Source organism: Vicugna pacos, chromosome 1 (assembly GCF_048564905.1).
Source record: "Vicugna pacos chromosome 1, VicPac4, whole genome shotgun sequence".
NCBI classification, from domain to species: Eukaryota; Metazoa; Chordata; class Mammalia; order Artiodactyla; family Camelidae; genus Vicugna; species Vicugna pacos.
In genome coordinates this window covers 58,732,836-58,751,392 of record NC_132987.1, presented here as the reverse complement: position 1 = coordinate 58,751,392, position 18,557 = coordinate 58,732,836, and the positions used below count along the sequence as shown (strand labels likewise).

Sequence of the window (18,557 nt, the reverse complement as noted above, 5' to 3'; positions counted from 1 at the left end):
TGTACAACGAAGAGATTAAACAGGCAAAGCAAGAAACACTGAGATAAAGCTATTTCCTTCAGGAAGAAGCTACCATTCCTGGAGATGAGATTAAAGAAAGGGAAGAGATTAGTGTTTTTAAAAGTCTAAAACTTGGGAGGAGGCTCTTTTAGAGGTGGGACTCAGAACTCTTTCAAGAACTCACTGCCCAGTTGGGCTGGTACCTCCGCATCTTAGAGGAGAAAGCTGTGAAGCTGGCACTCAGACTTTTGAAGAGGGGCACAGTCTGACCACTTCTGCTGCTGTTTCCCAGGGAGCACAATGAGGTTAGTCCTGGAGTGAAGAGAGAAAACTGGAAATCGGCATCAACTGCCACTGCTAGAATAGAGACACTGCTGGCATGTGGGGATGGGAACAGAAAACAGCACGCTGTGGAATGGATTCTTATTTTTCTCTAGCACTCCCCATTAGCAGAACTATCAGGGGGGCATCAGGCCAAAGCAGAAACGTAGCTTGGATAGCCCAGTGCAAAAAGTGCAGAGAAAGCATGATATGCATGACACAGCCACCATGCTGCACACCAGAAACTAACACAGCACTGTAAATTAAGAGAGACAAAGTATTATAAGCCAACACAATTTTGCGAGGTTCTGAATTCCCAGAGGGCCAGGACCAGGCTGAATAGCCATACGTCTTCCACACGAGCATATCATAATACGCTCCATATAGTAGGAAATCAGCAAATATTTTATTTGAAATCTGCAAATCTCCTTGATTAGCTCCAAGCCACAGATATCTCAAATGTAAAATAAAAATTACATCACCTTCTAGTAATAAAAGGTAGAGTGATATAAGATAACTTATGTCAAGGATTGAGAATTTTAAATGAAATTTTACACTTTTATTTTCTGTTATATTATAGTCAGGAGACCATTGGAGGAAAGTGCAACAGACCTTTCCTAGTGTTAAGGATACCCTGGTTTTCAAGGGGGAAATGATTAGAAGGCCATCCCAGTGTGTCACCAGGAGGTTTTCTCAGCAGTCTTTTGCTAATATGAAAAAATTCCAGCTGTTCCTGGTATGGAAAAATAAAAGAGAGATTTCTGAAATGAAATGAAAGTAAGCAAGTAAGAATAAGAAACTTAAAGGGAGGGCATGAAGTAGACAAAATACTTTAAGCATAAACTTCCAGCTGATGACATTAACCTTCTATCTCAGGGGTTAATAATCTGGGATAGCAGGACATTGTGGATAACATGGAACTGAGATGAGGGTATCATCTAAAGAACAAGAGGTCTAAGTAAATAAAACCTCCATATTTTTATCTTCTGGTAAAATACTTCATATTTGAGCAGAGTATGAGAGAGATTTCTTACAAAGTACCATTTATTATTACAAAGTATATGGTATATTTACCATCCTAGGCATTTAGGAAAAAACAAAAAAGAGGGGGAGGCAGAGTGAGAAAAAAAATACATGCATGTATCTGTGCACATATGTGTGGTAAACATTTGGTACAGAGTGTTGTGATTTGATATATTAACATTCCTACATTTTTCAAGAAAAACAACACAGAAAACACATTTGCTTCTCTTTACTGAATGTCCATGTACTTGAACAAACAAATCATCAAACAAATCCCTACATATAAAACTGGCTAGCAATGACATAACCGTGACTATTTATTAAGCCTTTAATGCCAGTCATTGAGGCAGGTCCTATATATAATTATTTATCTTATTTCTCACATCCCTATGCTGAAGTACTATTACGTTACAAGCAAAATAACTCATGCATAAAGTTACTCTGTTAATACTAGCTGAATGAATAAATACATGATTCACTAAATTCCTATTTTACAGATGAGATTCTAAGCTGTGAAGGAAAAATTGCCCAATGTTGTTTTACTTTAACGAGTTCTGAGGATTTAGGTTCCATTTAAACAGAAACAAAAAGAAATTATTTTCAGGTTTTGAGATGAGGACTTGGCATGATTAAAATAATGTTTAAATTCATAAGTACATTGTTGAAAGAAAGGAAAATTTTCACTCTGTGAGATAATGCCTCACAGAATAGTAGCAATAGTTTTTAAATTAAGAATGGCAATATATAAAATATTTGACCTAGAAGGTGAACAACCACTATATCTTATTTCTCATGTAAGGCAAGGTACCTCTGTTTCCAAGGATGATTTCAGCTTAGCTACAGAAAAAATGAGAATGACAATAAAAAGCTTGTTTCTCTATGTGCTTGAATACATTGGATCAACCTCACAAGTGCTTTCCCAAGTCACTTTTCTGACCCTTATATCTTCCCTGTTTGCTTAGTCTATTGCTGTAAGCTATATATGTCAAACTCCTAACTATTCATACAGATCCTGTTCAAATCTCACTCCTTTCATTGGAAAGTCCTGGATTCTTCTGCCCCAGATAGGTATTTCCTGTGAATACTTATGGCCTTTCAACTCTGACTTTTGAGGGGCACATTTTACCATCTTTTTCTATAATGCATGATTGCAACTGAAGCCCAGTGGTAAGTCAGTTCAATGCCTGAATGACTTAAACTGTCTTCTAGAAAGAAAAGTAAATTACATATGAAAGACGATAACATTCAGTGCCTCATTAATTTTTACATTTTTTCCTACAGTTTCTGACATTCTATCAAAAATAATCAGTCACACAGAAAAGAATTGACTGAAAATCAAGGGAAAATAATGGACAATGAAAAAACATGCACAAGAAGTTTAGATTTTTTTGAAAAATCAGAACTATATGTTAATCACTATACTCATATGCAATTAATGTTTAATAAATTAAACAAAAGAGTGCATCATGAGAGTTGCGTGGAAAGTATAAAAAGGAATTATTCAGAAATTCTGATTTATGCATTACTTTAAATATGATGATTAAATGCCCCATGCATGAACATACTAGGGTATTAGGCCCAACTGACAAAAGAATTTGGGAACTGGAAAACAGATGAGTAGAACTATCTGGTTGAAGCATGGAGAGACAAAGAAATGATGTAAAATACAAAACAGATCAGAAGATAAATGGGATATGGGGAAGAGTGCATATAAATGAAGTATAAGAGAGAAAAAAGAAAGACTAGGCCAGAAGCCATGAATTTTTCAAAATTGATAAAAGATATATCAAGCTAAAGATGCAATTAGTAGAATCTTAACAGGACAAATACAAAGAAAATCACACTTAGTTAAATTATAGTTAAAACTTCTGAAAACTAAACACAAACTAAAATCTTAAAACAGCTGGAAACAAGAATATTGAAAGCAGAAGAACAGTAGAACTTTACAAATGATTTTAAACAATAAAAATGAAAATCAGAAGACAGTGGAATGTATGATATATTTCACAGCTAAAAGAAAATACCTGCCAAACTATAATAATTAACCTGGTGAAAGTATCCTTTAAAAAATGAAGGTGATATCAAAGATATTTTTCAGACCAGCAAGAATTCATCACTAAAAGGCTACACTAAAGGAAATGGCAACAAGATTCATAAATCATTATGAAAAGAATGGATTAGTCAATAAATAGTGTAATTTGTTATTCATATAAAAATAATGGGAATCTATACTTCATATCCTGTACAGAAATAAATTTCAGATGATTAAAGATCTAACGTGAAATTTTTTTAAAAACTTTAATTTTTTTGGAGAAATATATGGTAGACTATCTCTGCAACTGCCTGACAGAGAAAGATGTCTCAAGCACAAATCCTAAAAACATAATAAATCTGTTTATAATAATTTCTCTGAATAAAAATTCACCATAAATAAGTGAGACTACAATAAATCACATACTGGAAGAAAATAGGTATATTGTACACAACTGATTAAAAATTATTATCCAAAACATATTAATAATTTCTATAAACAACAGAAAAAAGACAAATTCTCAATAGAAAAATCAAAATAGTAAATTAAGAAGCAATTTCCCAAATATGGAAGTCTGAGTTAGCCAAAACAAATAAGCAAAAGAAAAAGAACTAAAAGATGTCCAACTTCATCAGAAATCAAGAAAATTGAATTTAGAACAGTGAAGTAGCAAGGACTTCTGCTTCTAGCCAAGATGGACTAAGATTGAATTTACTTTCTCACACAACAAGTGAAAAAAAAAACCCAGACAAAATGTAAAAGGTTATAAATGTAAGCCAATGAAGGATACAAAATCTTTAGAGATGGGAGACAGAGTTACTTCCACTAACTGTCCAATTTATTGACTTGATAAAGTTTCTAGGTCTTGATGCGGTGAGGAGGAACCTAGGTGTAGTAGAATAATGGTCCTTCAAAGAGGTCCTGAAACTGTGAATATGTTACCTTACATAGCAAAGGGACTTTGTAAATGTTGATTAAGTCAAGCACTTTGATATGGGGAGATTACCCTGGATTATCTGGACAAGCCCAATCTAATCACATGAGTCTTTAAAATCAGAGAAACTTTCCCAGTTCAGTTCCAAGTCAGAGGAAGATGTAACTATGGAAAAATAGTTAGAGAGATGTAATATTGTTGGCTTTAAAGATGGAAGAATGGGACATAATCCAAGGAACTTGGGCATCCTCCAGAATCTGGAAGTCGAGGAGACGGATTCCCCTCTGGAGCATCCTGAAAGGGGCTCAGCCTTGCCGAGCCTTGGTTTTAGAATAGTGTTCTCATGTTGGATTTTTAACCTACAGCACTGTAAGATTATAAATTTGTGTTGGTTAAGCCACCAAGTTTGTGATGATTTGCTACAGTAGCAATAGGAAACTAATACACCCAGAGGGTCCTCGCAGACTCTCAGAGATTCTAGGAAGACCAGTGTGGCTAAACTCCCTAAATAGGAGAAAGAGAAAGCTGCACACACAGAGATTCCCAGATTATCTGTAGAGTCCTCTTATCCATTCAGCTGAGAACTGTCCTACGCATGCATACAAGGAAGACATCTGAGGCTGAGGAAAGGAATAGCCACGGGATCAGAGGTAATAACACCCAACGTTCAACACAGTGCTCTCTCACCAGCTAGAATGGAATCTATGATACACGGGACATTATGTAAGCAGACGGGTTTTCCCTCAATAACAGGGAGTTAATAGTACTAAAATGAGCACTGCTCAGAAGTGGTACAGTATCACTCAAAGTTAGAGGGTGATACACTAAGGATGTAAACTATAAGCCCCCAAACAAGCACTAATATAAAAGACACAGAATATGTAAGAAAATGGAGGACAAAATGGAATTATAAAGAAGTAATTAATTGAAAAGAAGGCAGAAAATGAGAAAATGGGAAAAAGTTACAGATGGCACAAAGAGAAAACAAGTATAAGTTCATTGATTTAAATGTAATTATATAAATAAACACCTTCAGTGAAAATGCACTAAATACCCCAACTAAAAGGCAAAACTTATCAGATTGGAAGAAAAAGCAGAACCCAACTATAAGCTGCCCACAAGAAATACACTTCACGTGTAAAGACGTAAAGACGTGAAAGGTGAGAAAATGATATGCCAGCACTCATCAAGAGAAAGCTGGGATGGCTATATCAATATCAAATTAGATTATATATTAAATTACATCACTAAGGATACAGAAGATTATTCAACATTAACAAATAGGCAAATTTATTAAGATAAATAATAAGTCTGAATATCTATAACAGAGCTTCCAAATAAATGAAGCAAATGATAGAACTACAAGGAGAAATAGACAAATCCACAATTATGGCTGAGGATTTCAATACTCCTCTCAATAACTCATGGAACAAATAGACAGAAAATAAATAAACATATAAAAGATTGGAAAAAATTCTTCAAACAACTTGACAAAAACTTCTAAACAAAATTTTAGTAAATCAAATCCAAGAACATACATAAGCTAAAATACATAACGACAAAGTGGTTTTAAGCCGAGAATGTAAAGGTTGTTTAATACCTGAAAATCAACCTATGTATTTAATCATATCTGTAGCCTAAATAAGAAAAAATGATAATCTCAAAAAGATGCAGAGAAAGTGTTTAACAAAAATCCATTATCATTCCTGAGGAAAACCTGCAAACTTGGAACCAAAGTATGTAGGAAAGCGTTAACTCAGCAGGCCTGAGTTGTTCAAGCCCTGCATTTCCCAATTTTCATGAATGGCCTTGGACCAAGTCCTGAACACTAAGCTCTTGGAATGTTCTAACTGATGAGTGTTTTGAATGCTTATGGCCTTGAAACATACTTCACTTGCTAGTCCAGATTGTTTGTGCAAGCAACGTGATTTATGTGAACATCTGCTTTCCTTCTGGGTGTCTGGAGTTTCGGTAACTGCAATCAGTCATGAGGACATTGTGCACCTGTACGGCAGATCCCCAGTAAGAACTCTGGACACCTCAGCTCAGGCAAGGTTCTCTATTAAACAGAACTTTGTATGTGTTGTCAAAACTCATTGCTGGAGGAATGAAATGTGTCCTGTGCAAGCCTACTGGTAGAGGGCTCTCAGAAGCTTGTGTCTGGTTTCCTTCAGACTTTTCCCTATGTGACTTCTCCCTTTGAAGATTTTGCGATGTATCCTTGTACTGCGATAACCTGTAACAGTGAGCATAATGACTAGCCAATCACCAATCCTGGGAATAGTCTTGAGGACCTCTGACCAGAGGTAAGTAACACAACCTGACAAAAGACAATCTATAAAAATCCTACAGCTAACATCAGACCAAATGGTGAAAAACTGAACACTTTGTCCCTAAGATCAGATACAAGACAAGGATGTACACTCTTCTAGTCAACAGTGTAAGGGAAATTCCGCCTAGTGTAATAAGGCAGAGAAAACTAAGTTGTAAAAGAAGTAAAATCTTTCTTTATTTACAGACATGATCGTCTATATAGATATCAATATAATCTACCAAAAAAAGCTATTAAAGCTAATAAGTGAGTTCTGCAGGTTTCGTATATATGAGCCAATTGTTTTTCCTAAGACAACTGAAAATTGAAATTTTAAAAATTCTATTTACAACAGCATAAAAATTATGAAACACTAAAAAATGAATCTGGTAAAATATGCAAAAGATCTGTACAAGGAAAACTACCAAATAGTGCTGATAGAAATTAAGGACCTAAGTAGATGAAGAAATGAATCACAGTCATGAGCTGAAAGTGACTGTTCACTTACAGTGTCCACCTTAATTTTAAAGAGGAAGAGAAGGTAAGAAACTACTTACTTATGATCTCTACGTGTATGAGATCATAGAAAGATGTTAATTTTTGTCACTATAAGGCATTCAATTGCCTACTTAGCAAAAAATGTGTAAAAGCGATAAAAGAGCATTCATAACCATACTCTGGTGCCTGGGTATATAAGAATAGTGAAATAGCTAAACCTATGGAAATCTGAATTGCCAGAAGCTGTGGGAGCAGAAAGGAGGAATATAGGGCACATAGGTGATAATAAAGATGTTTGATTAAAAAATAAAATAAAAAAACGAGAAAAGACACTCTTCAGCAAAGGAGGCTTCCATGTCATTATGCGGAGCTTTTAAAAAATGAATATGTAACAAAAAAGTTCATGTTAAAAACATTGTCTTTGTGCTGATGTGAAAAAATTAAGTAATTTCTGAAGTCTGTATCTCAAAAGTTTGGTACATATTAGTTTGTATCTGCTAATTCCAAACTCTTAATTTATCCCTCCCCTCCCTTTCTTCTTTGGTAACCGTAAGTTTGTTTTCTATGTCTATTATAAACACAATAGATAAATAAGGTTCTACTGTATAGCACAGGGAACTATATTCAATAGCTTGTAATAACCTATAATGAAAGAGAATACAAAAAATAACATACATGTATAACTAAATCACTATGTCGTACACCAGAAACCATCACAGCATTGTAAATCAAATATACTTCAATTAAAAAAAAGAAGTTTTGGTGGTATTTGCTAAAATGGACTTGTATTTGGGCTGTTACAAACTAAACATCAAGACAGTAATAGAGATACACTTATTCATCTATGCATATACATAGGTATTTGTATGTGCATAATATTAGCATAAAGTACAGAGCTGTAACATATGACATATATATAGCTAAACATTATCTTAGATTGAGCAAATTTAGATTTTTACACAAATGTTATCCAAAAGAGATCATTTGTAAATCAAGTTTGTTTTTAAACTTTAGCTAAATCTTGATCACCAAATATATTCAGTTTAGATATGGAGATCAGAACCAGAGGAACATGCACTGTAACACTGACCTCAGCCATCACTAGTCCATGTGTTCCTTCCCTATGGATAAATTATTTGGAATCATTTATTCAAGATGCATTCATTACCAGTAAACATATACTAGCATAGGCAGGCACCAGGTACTACCAAAGCATTGGTGATACAGAGATGTCCCTGCCCTTAATGACAAATATTAAGTGAATTATCAAAATATACCCTTAAGAAGGCTATGATAGGAGCATCTTTAACCTGCTTCTGAGGAAGGAGAGAAACAGTGGCCAGAAAAGTCAGCTAAAGTTTCATAGATGTCATTATGAATAAATAGAATAATATCTAGAAAAGTATTTTCCGAACATTAAAGATTTATATTGTTTAAGAAATTATTACCACAAATTCCTCCATCTCAGTTCTCAATAAAGAGGACATTTCCCAGCAATGATAGAACTCTGTACACATAAGCATTCAAATATTTCATGGACTGCCAAGGCTCATGAGCTTTTCAACCATTTCTTTTTCCAGAAAAAAAAAATCTACTTGTAAGTAAACACCTCACCCATAAGTGAAAATAAGAACAGCTGAATAATTTACCAAGGGTAGTTTTTGCCCAGTCTGTTGCGAGACAGGCATCTCATTTTTCTTTTCTAAATATCATTGGTAGGTAGAATAACAGCCTCCTAAAGATAGCCACATTCTAGTCCCTACAGCTTATGAATATGTTAGGTCACATGGCAGAGAATAATTAAATTAGCAGATGGAATTGTTTGTTAATTAGCTGATTTGAGATGGAAACTTCATTCTGTATTATCTACATGAGCCCAGTGTGATCACATGGGCTTTTAAAAATGGGAGAGGGAGGCAGAAATGTCAGGGTCAGAATGATCCAACGTGAGAAAGACTTGAGAGGCCACAGCTGGCTCTGGAGATAGAGGAAGATCCACAGGGCAAAGAATGTAGCAGCCTCTAGACTGAAAAAGGTAAAGAAGTGAATTCTCTCCTAGAGCTTTCAGAAAGGAAATGGTTCTGCCTGGTTTTAGCTCGGTGAGACCCATTTTTGACTTCTGACCTCAGAACTGTTAAGATAATAAATTTGTATTGTTTTAAGCTATTACATTTGTGGTCCTTCGTTACAGGAGGAATAGGGAACTATTACAATGAACATTTGGTTCATTCTCAGAAAAACATGTTCTATGAAGCATTTATTGAAAACTCCAGCCACTGCTATCATAGTTCTCTATTCCTGAAACTTACTGCAAATGTGATGGCTTAAAACAACACGCATTTATTAGGTCACATTTTTAGAGGACAGAAGTATGGGCAGGCTCCACTGGATTCTATGGTCAGGATCTCACATGGCCAGAATCAAGGTGCTGACCAGCCAGGACCCTTACCTGGAATCTCTGAGAGATCATCTGTTTCCAGGTTCATTTCAGTTTCTCAGCAGATTTACTTCCTTTCAGCTATAGGCTGAGATCTGCATTTCCGCGCTGGCTATCAACGTGGGGCCTCTCTCAGCAACTGAGACTGCCTGCATTTCTTCTCATGTGGCCCTCTTCAAGCCCGCAGTGGTACATCAAATCCTTCTTATGCTTCCAACCTCTCTCACTTTCCCTTATGTCATCAGCTGGAGAAAGTTCTCTACTTTTAATACCTTATGTGATTAAATCAGTCAGCTGGCTAATCCCCCTGTCTTACGGTCACAATAACATAACATAATCACGGGAGTGATATCTCACCATATTCACAGGTTTTGGGGATTATAGTGGGACATATTCAGGAGTTCATTTTAGGAATTTTGCCTACTGCAACTATTCAATTGCCTTTTTAATTTTAATATATTTGAATTATTAATTAATTTACTTATATGGCTTTCTTGTACATTGCCCTATATTCTGATGTATTATTTTATGGAGACATGTCTCCAATAAACCATAGGAAACTTCTAAGCATAAGAATAATATGCTGTAATTCTTTCATTAATTGGCACCATGTTAGAGCTAAGATACAGAGATAAATAGGATTGTCAGGAAAAAGTCTAATGGCATAGTATTTGGAAGAACTGTAGACAATTTTGAAGAGCATAAAATCTTAATATAAGAATATAATGCTTGTATGATTTAAAGGCTGTGTGACCATGGGTAAGAATCTTTAATTTCTAACCGTGTTATTTCTGAATTCATTAAAGTTTATTCAGTGAGTACCAACTATGCTAAAATGGAGATGAAAAACTGCTTACCTACCAAGAGCTTTTTGAGATTCAAATTAAATGACCTAGGCCAAAATGTTTATAAAAGTATGAAGTACTATTCAAATATGAATTATTAAAATTATTAGTGCAGATTCTTATTTGGCATCTTTTGTGTCTACATCATCCAGCAGAGAGCAAATTATATAATAGATACTCCAAACGCTGACCACCACTGTCATCAGTAGGTAAATACATGCATTATATTTCATTTCTCTTTTTAACTATCAAACTTGTCTCTAGCAAATGAAAGTAATTCCCTATTTCTGACTTCTTTCTTCATCCATCTTCTTCCTTGTTTGCCCTTGGGCTGTACAAGACTTTGTTTTTACATTTGCTTAAAGATTTCCTGCTGCAGAAACTTTCCTGATAGGTGAGATGACTGAAGGCCAGATAAGGGTGGCAGACGCCACAACACTGATGAGAGGTGGCTGAACTTGGAACAATCAGCTGGGGCAGTTCCCTGTAATAGCTACTTAATTGATTTTAGCATGGAGATGGGGACAAAAAATGCTGCTCCAAAATTTGGCTGCCATACTCAAAAGAACCAGCATAACACCTCAGAATCTACCCCAAATCTACTGTTCAACAAGTTTATTAGTGAAGTGTTGGAGAATTAGCTGGAATGGTCATAGTGAGGCTCTCAAATTTACTGTGCGTAAGAACTATCTAGGGTTGCTTGTTAAAAATGCATATTCTAGACATACACCCTGAGAAACTCTGGTTTAGGTAGTCGAGAGGAGGCTAAGTATGAGACCTAGAAATCTGTACCTTTTAACAATAAACTCCAGGGCATTCTGAAATATAATGGCAAATCAAAAATACTTTTTATTCTTCTTTATTCATATGACCAATAATACTGTGTCAAAAAAAAAGGACCTGAGATCATGGATTTTTTAAGTCAGTCCGGATGTGCATTTCAACAATTCCAGCATCTTATTTACTGCGTGATCTTGAATAAGCTATTCAGACTTTGTCTTAGAAATCTCATTTGTAAAATAAAGAGCATCATTGTAGCTAATATGAATGTGGTGAGGATTAACATGTTAGCTATTTCAGTTATTACTATTATTATTATTACTATTATTATTATTCTCCTAAAGTGCTGACAACGGCATCTTAAATTACCAGGCAGCAGGGCCACAACTTATTTTTGAAAATCTCTAAACCAAATGATTAAAAGACTCTTGCTGGATTCCTATGATACACTCATAATAACAAAGCCCCGTTTTATCTTGTAATAATATGCAGCATAGAAATATAAAGAACAATGCAATTGTACAAGAATAAATTAAACCAAAGCTATATGATGAGACAATAACATCTGCTGAACAATATCAATCATTACCAACAGTACAATGATGATCCTGGGGCCATGCTGTGGGGGTGGCTTCGTGGATTAAAAAATTCAACAAAAGTGGCATAATAGGATTCTATGTCATTGTTTCTCACATCCCTGATTCAGAAGTAGGGACAGGAAGAGAAAGGGAACATGCAAATTTTTCATGTCCACAACATTTGCTAGTCTTTGTTTTCCCCCAAGTATACTTCTCAGTAAGATGCATTGTTTTCCATGTGTATCAGATTCTTTGCATACACTAGGCCATTTTGGGGAAGGAAATGAAAGTCCACATACAAATAAATCCTTAAAATATGACATATTCAATCAGAAGAGATGATAAAGAGTTTGAATTAATGACTCTCAGAGTGACCGTACCCCTTTCCAGGCAGGAGGGCATCTCCAGTGGTACAGGTAGCTTGCCCCTTCCCCAGAAATAGAAGGTTATTTTCCTGATCTCTTCCTATAGCTACATTGGGTCTTCTGAGACTGAGAGGACCAAGATTTGCTGCTTTTCCCAATGGCTTAAGGCTTTTGTTACATTGGGAAGAAAGAACAGAGAATTCTGGCAGTTTCCTGCCTTGTTCATAGCACTTTGGCTTCTCTGCCTCAAGCCTGGATCACAGGGAGGCTTTCTGTGGTCTCCTGCCCTGTCCTCGGTCTTTCTCATGAGCACTTCTTGAGATCTGTCGAGAAAAGCCTGAAAAAGAGCAATAATTCCCATTGTATCTGTTGTTCCCAGTGGTTCTACAGTCTCATTCTAAACACACTCTACTCAGCTTTCATCAACTTACAGAAAACTTTATCTGAATTCTTCCTAGCTTTTCCAACACTCTGTGTCTGCCCCAGGTAAACAACTGCTTGCATCCGATCTGACTAGTGTGACTAAACTTTAGATAGGCTTCCTGCTGACTCTAGGTCCCTGATCTCCCATTTCTTAAAGCATTTACTTTAGAAAACTTGTTAACTATAAACGGTTTCTGCCCCTTTGGGATGTAAATCTTTTAAAAAGACTTTTGCCAGTTTTACAACTTAGGAATATCTTTCTCAAGGAAACTGGAGTGGATCTTTTTAAATGTATTAATCGAGAAAGATGGTGCCCCTACCAGCTAGTCTCTGTGGGAGAGGAGGATCAAGCATATCTTCAGTGGATGTTTTACTCCAAGTTACAAAACTTCTTCTTGTCATAAAGTAGGTGAAGTTTATTCTTCCTTCAGATAAATTCACCCCAGCACTTAAAAACCCTCTTGCCCTTTGTTTCTATGGAGTTAAGTTCTGGCCTCTCTCTCCTATTGCATTAGCCTTGATTAAAGTCTTTCTTGATTGTTTAACTTTGCCCAGTACATCTTTGACACATCTCTCCTTTGAGGATCCTTTCTTTCCTTAGATTTTAGGTTAGTTGATTATTCTGCAATCTCAACTTTCTGATAAGTACAAGCAAAGTTGTTATTTGGTTGATTTCCCTGATTTTTTATTATTTCAATGCTGAAAGTTATCCTTTTCCCAGCTCTCTACAACTTAAGCAGAAACCAGAAGGACTTTATATTTTTATCACATCTTTTTATGTTTTCAGTTGAATGTATACTCTACAATGAAGGCAGTACATTAGAATGTTAGAACACATAGCATTATAAATAATAAATATACTTCTACTGAGAATGAATCCTCAATTAGCAAAAAAAAAAAGAAGCAAAATCAAAAGTACTAAAGTCATTGGAAATAAATTAGAGAAGATTTAATAAGCCACATTTCAGGAAATTATCAACAAGTCCATTTTTATTGTCTTGTAAAAACATTTTCATTGCACTTCTACCAAAAACAACTTAAAAACTAGACAAAAAAAATCTTTCACATGTTGCAGAAGAGGAAGCACAGAACTATGCAACCATAAGAGAAGAAAAGTAAATAATTTAATCTCATAATTGTTCTGGGTTTCTGCCTGAAAGCATTTACCAGAACATAGTGCAGCAAAGAGTGTTTCAATGCTGGCACATGGGTCTGAGACAAAGAAAGAGATTAAACCTCAGGAAAAATGAAAATAAGCTCAGATGAAAATATAATTTAAAAGAAGAAAATAAAAATAACATAAAGAAAAATTTAAATAATCAGAAAAATAATGAAAATGGAAGACAGGGAAAAGGAATAATTTTCATCTGATTGAAATATTTGGTGAAGAAAAATGAAACAATGGACCAGAGCTAATCTTTAAAACGCTGATCCCAACCCAGAAATAGAAAAAGACCTGAATCCGCACAATTAAAAGGCTCACAAAGTACCTGGCAAAATTAACCCAGAATAATTATCTCTGAAACACATCCTAATAAAAAGACAAAGGTAAACTCTACAAGCTTCCAGGAGAATAATTTAAAAAGGCAAAAGAAGATTGGCATCAGAATTTTCAAAACTAATATATAGAGCAAGGCAACAATGGAGCAGAATTTTAAAAAATTAACAGCTTTATTGAGGTCTAACTGTTTCCCATGCCTTTCTATCACCAGCAAGCAACTGCTAACCTGTTCTCTGTCACTGTATTTGTATTCTATATAAATAGAATCATATAGTATGTATGGTTTTTTGCCTGGCTTCATTTATTAATTGTAATTATTTTGAAATTTATCCACTGATTCTTGTATCAAGTATCCAGTGTATAGATATACCACAATTCGTTCATCAGTCATCTTTTGATGGCTTCTTTAGTTGTTTCCCTTTATTGACCATTTCAAATGAAGCTACTCTGAACATTCCTGTACAAATCTTTGTATGGACATATGCTTTATTTCTCTTGGGTAAATAACTAGAAGGGAAATGGCTAGAATATATGATAGATGTATGCTTAACTTTTCAAGAAACTGCCAACTATTTTCCAAAATAGTTGCACCACATTCTTTCTTGGGATGGTCAATATTTAGCTTTTTTGCACTTTTTTATTAAAGTATCATCCTAAAAATTAAATCTTGGAGGGGATACCATTCTATTTCTTTTTTTAACGAGAAGTTTTATTTTTGTAAATTTTCTTGCAGTTGTAAGAATTAATAGAGAAAGATCCTAAGTGTTTTTTTTTTAAATAGCATTTGGTTCTTCTCTATGTTTCCTATTTCATTGTTGAGGCTTTGTATTTCTTTATTGGGACTTTCCATGTTTTGATTTGTTTCATACATTTTAAAATTTCTCATTGAAGCATTTTTATGATTACTATTTCTAAACTTCTGTCCAGTAATTCTCATTTCTGACATCCTAGTGTTGGCATCTATTGATTGTCTTTTTTTCATTCAGGGTGAGATCTATTAGTTTTTCAGTATAATGAGTGATTTTCAGTTGAAATCTGAATAGTTTGAGTGTTACATTATGAGATCCTGGCCTTTATTTAAATTTTCTACTTTAGCAGGTCTCTTCTGACACTGCTATCCAGAAGGAACAGGAAGGCACCACTGCCTTGCCACTGCCAGGTGGTAGCAGAAATCCAGGTTCCCTACTCAGCCTCTTTTGACAACCACCAGGGAGTGGACTCCTCATTACTGCTAGGCTCAGGTGCAACTTTAGACTACTCACTGGTCTGGCTGGGAAATGTAGGAGTGTCTCACCACTGTTCCCTCCGTGGCCTCCACCAATGCTTCAGAATAGACAGTGGCCCTCTGTCTGCCCACCAAACCTCCACCTACATCTCTGCAGTGGAGGGATGGTGAGGAGCTTCACTATCGGAAGCTAAGTGGAATTTCCAGTTCTCCTGGTGGTCTCTGCTGCCACCAGGGGTGGGTGGCCTCTTCTTCACTTAGGCAGGATAAAAGTCCTGGGTTCCAGCTAGTCTCCTCTGTCACCATCCCATCAGCCCTGTGAGGGCAGAAGTCTAGCCTCCTCACCTGGCATTTGCAGGTTGAGTTGGGATAAGGCCACTTTTTTCCCTATGGTGTTTAGCTAGAGGACAGTGGTTATTGTCTAGAAGTATTCTGTCTTGCTAGGTTGCCCCTTTATTGGTACCTTGCTAGAGAGAGCAGTCTTGGGGTGGGTGGGTGGGGGAGTTCTTTCTGTCAGAAAGTATTGGCAGCTTTGAGCTGCTGATTCCTAGGATATATGAGGCAAAACAAACAAAGAAAACAAAACGAACACTAAGGAATTCAACATCAAGTCATTCCTAGGACTGCAAGATCCCTAGCCACTCCACCTTCTTTTCATCCTTCAGAGTCTTCATATGTTTATTTTACATATAATGTTCAAGGTTTTCATTTGTACTTAGCAGGAGGATTAAGGAAAACTATGTCTGCTCCATTTTCCCAGAAGCAGAAGTTCTGGAGCAGCATTTAAAAAATATATCAATGGAAAAATATGTAAACCAAGGTTTTTATATCCAACCAAGTTATTTCAACCCTTTACAGCACATGCCAGTAACTCTTTCAGTGTATTTTCAATCTTGGACATTGCAGTTATCTCTAGAAGTTCAACTTAGATTTATTTTTTATATCTTCCCTTGTCTCTACTGAACATGTCAGTCTTTTCTCCTGCTTCTTGAACATGTGAAATACAATTATAATTTCCCTTTAAAGTCTTTGAATCCTAATTCTATTACTTACATCAGTATGAGGTTGGTTTTGACTGGTTTTTCTCCTTTTTATAGGTAGCATTTTCCTGCTTCTTTTCACGCCTGGTCATTTTATTAACTGAATTCCAAATACTGTAAATGGTGCATTATTTAACACTAGATAGCTTCATATTCCTATGAATATTCATGAGTTTTGTTCTGAGCCATTCTTAAGATTTTTGGAAGATGTTTGATCTTTTAAGGTCTTGTTTTTATGTTGTTAGATTGCATCACTTAGTTTAGATTTAATTATTCCTTTTCTGAGGCAACATTCTTCTGGTTTCTTTACTTTATCTCCATGAATAATAAGCATTTATGCTCTGACTAGTAAGAAAAGTCACTATTCCTAGTCCTTACCATCCTCAGTGACTGTTCTTTTTAATGTTTTGAGGTAGTTCTTTTCTCATCCTCAAATAATTTCTTCAAGCACATGTGCTGATTGGGAATTCACTCAGTATTCATGGGGGGCACTATGCAGATCTTCAGAGTTCTTTCTCTGTGTAGTTGTCTCCTTGCCAGTATACTACCCTTAAGAGGAAATACTGAAGGAAGCTGTCTGAGGGGCGTAAGTAAATTATTTAGTACTATCTTGCAATTATTTTGGGGGGGAGGTAATTAGGGTTTACTTATTTATTTTTTTAATGGAGGTACTGGGGATTGAACCCAGGACCTTGCACATACAAGGCACACACTCTACCCCTGGGCTATACCCTTCCCTATCTTGCAATTTTTATAAGTCTAAAATTATTTTTAAGTAAAAAGCTTAGAAATTAAAAATATATACTTATATTTAGCAAAGTATGTGTCTTGCAATTTTTATGAATCTAAAATTATTTTTAAGTAAAAAGCTTAGAAATTAAAAATATATACTTATATTTAGCAAAGTATGTGCAAGACCTATACATTGAATGTCCATATTACCCAAAGAAATCTACAGATTCAATGAAATGCCTATCAAAATCCCAAAACCATCTTTTATAGAAGTAGGAAATAAACAACTCTACAAGTCATGTGGAACCAAAAAGACCACAAATAGCTAAATCAATCTTAAGATGAACAAAGTTGGGTGTAGTACTCTTCCTTATCTCAAAATATACTCAAAGCTATAGCAATATACATATGGTACTGCCATAAAAACAGACATATCAATCAACAGAACAGACTCGAGAACCCAGAAAAGATCCCCACGTATACAGCTACCTGATCGCTGGCAAAGGTGCCAAGAATACACAACGGGGAAAGATAGTATCTTCAACACAGTGTTGGGAAAGTTCGATACTCACATGCAAAAGAATGAAACTGGAACTTTATCTTACATTATAAACAAAAATAAACTCAAAACTAATTACAGTCTTAAATGTGAGATCAGAAATCATAAAATTCCTAGAAGGACAGATAAAGAAAAGCTCCATAATGTTGGTCCTGGCAATGATTTCATGGATATGACACCAAAATATAGGCAATAAAAACAAAAATAAACAGATGGGACTACATCAAACTAAACAGTTTCTGCATAGCAAAAGAAATAATAAATAGAGTGAAAAGGCAGCTTATAGAATGGGACAAAATGTTTAAAACCATACATCTGATAAGGAGTTAATGCACAAAATATATAAGGAACTTCCACAACTCAACAGCAAAAAAGCCTAGTAATTCAGTTTTAAAATGGGCTAAAGGACTTGAATAAGTATCTCCAAACAACCACACAAATGGCCAACAGATATATGAAAAACTGCTCAATGTCATGAATCAGAAGGGAAATGCAAATCAAAACCACAATGAAACATCACCTTATACCTATTTAGGATGCCTACTATAAAATATATGTGTGTGTATGTTGACAGGGATGTAGAGATGTTAGAACCCTTGCATACTTGTTGGTATAAATGCAGAATGATGTAGATGTTATGGAAAATAGTATGAGCTTTCTCAAAAAAATAAAAACAGAACTATTATACAACCCAAAAATTCCACTTCTGGGTATTTATCCAAAATAATTAAAACCAAGATCTTGAAATGTCAGCACCCCCATGCTCATTACAGCACCATTCACAATAGCCAAGATACGGGAACAACCTAAATGTTGGTTTGTTGAATAGATTAAAAAAAAAAAATATATATATATATATATATATATATATATATATATATATATATATATATATATATATATATAAAATTCACCCTTAAAAAAAGAAAAAAATTGCAATATGTAACAAGAAG

General features: G+C 35.2%; 1 non-coding gene across 1 annotated transcript; it reads right to left on the bottom strand.

Annotated features, from left to right (window-relative positions):
- Positions 1–16,976: 16,976 nt before the first annotated feature.
- Positions 16,977–17,050, bottom strand: TRNAT-UGU (transfer RNA threonine (anticodon UGU)). The gene has a single exon. It is a non-coding gene; the product is annotated as a tRNA-Thr (tRNA).
- Positions 17,051–18,557: the final 1,507 nt, after the last annotated feature.